Source organism: Anolis carolinensis, chromosome 1 (assembly GCF_035594765.1).
Source record: "Anolis carolinensis isolate JA03-04 chromosome 1, rAnoCar3.1.pri, whole genome shotgun sequence".
NCBI lineage: Eukaryota > Metazoa > Chordata > Lepidosauria > Squamata > Dactyloidae > Anolis > Anolis carolinensis.
Genome location: NC_085841.1, coordinates 175,570,875 through 175,571,783, shown reverse-complemented (window position 1 = coordinate 175,571,783; position 909 = coordinate 175,570,875).

The following is a 909-nucleotide window of genomic DNA, read 5'->3' as shown; positions in this document are numbered from 1 at the left end:
CCTAAATGTACTTAATCAGTGTATTTCTAAGATCCAGCATGGAGCAGTGATTTGAGTGCTGAATTCTGGGGATATGGGTTAAAATACCCAGTTAACCATATAAAACAACTGTCACAATGGGCAAGTCACACTCAGCCTCAGAGGTAGACAAAGGCAAGCCCCATTTGAACAAATCTTGCCAAGGAAGCTTCATGATAGGGTCACCATAAGTCAAAAATGATTTGAAAACACACAATAGCACAGTTCAAAATACCTTACTGTAGGAGTAAAATATTTTGGGCTCCTCCTTCCAAGGAGAAAAAATAGTTACAGAGGCATTGGTTTGAGAATCATTGTTCACAATTTAAGGTGACCTTAGGTAGAGTGGGCCAGAGGGAGTGGAAAACCAGGTATATTGTCCCAGGTATATTTTTCACATATTGAAAGTAATGAGTTACAAGTAAAACAGTCACATGTAAAAAAGTCATTTGTGTGTGTGGGTGTGAAACGAAGTCATATTATAAAAGTAACACAATGACATTTCTGGTATAACAAGAACATTTTCTAATTTTTGCCAAAATTTCCAAATTCTATGCCATTGCTTGGTTATCCCTAAGGGTGTCTTAAAAAAAAACAAAACCAGAAACGGAATGAACAATGTAATGAGTTAATTCATGAAAAATCAATCCTGAAACATTAAGAAAGAATGAGTGGAGGGAGAGGCTTGTAACAAAGTATGCAAAGACTTTTTAAAAACTATTTCCCAAGCTCTGATATTCCTGTTCATCTTTATTTAATATCATGTTCAGAAGAATTTTTTCAGAAGAAAAATAAGTGATAAGCCAGACAACCAAGCTGAATCACAGAAAGACTGTTCTGATAGAATAAGAAAAAAAAACCCTCATCCTCCTGGTGGAAGTTCAAAAAAAT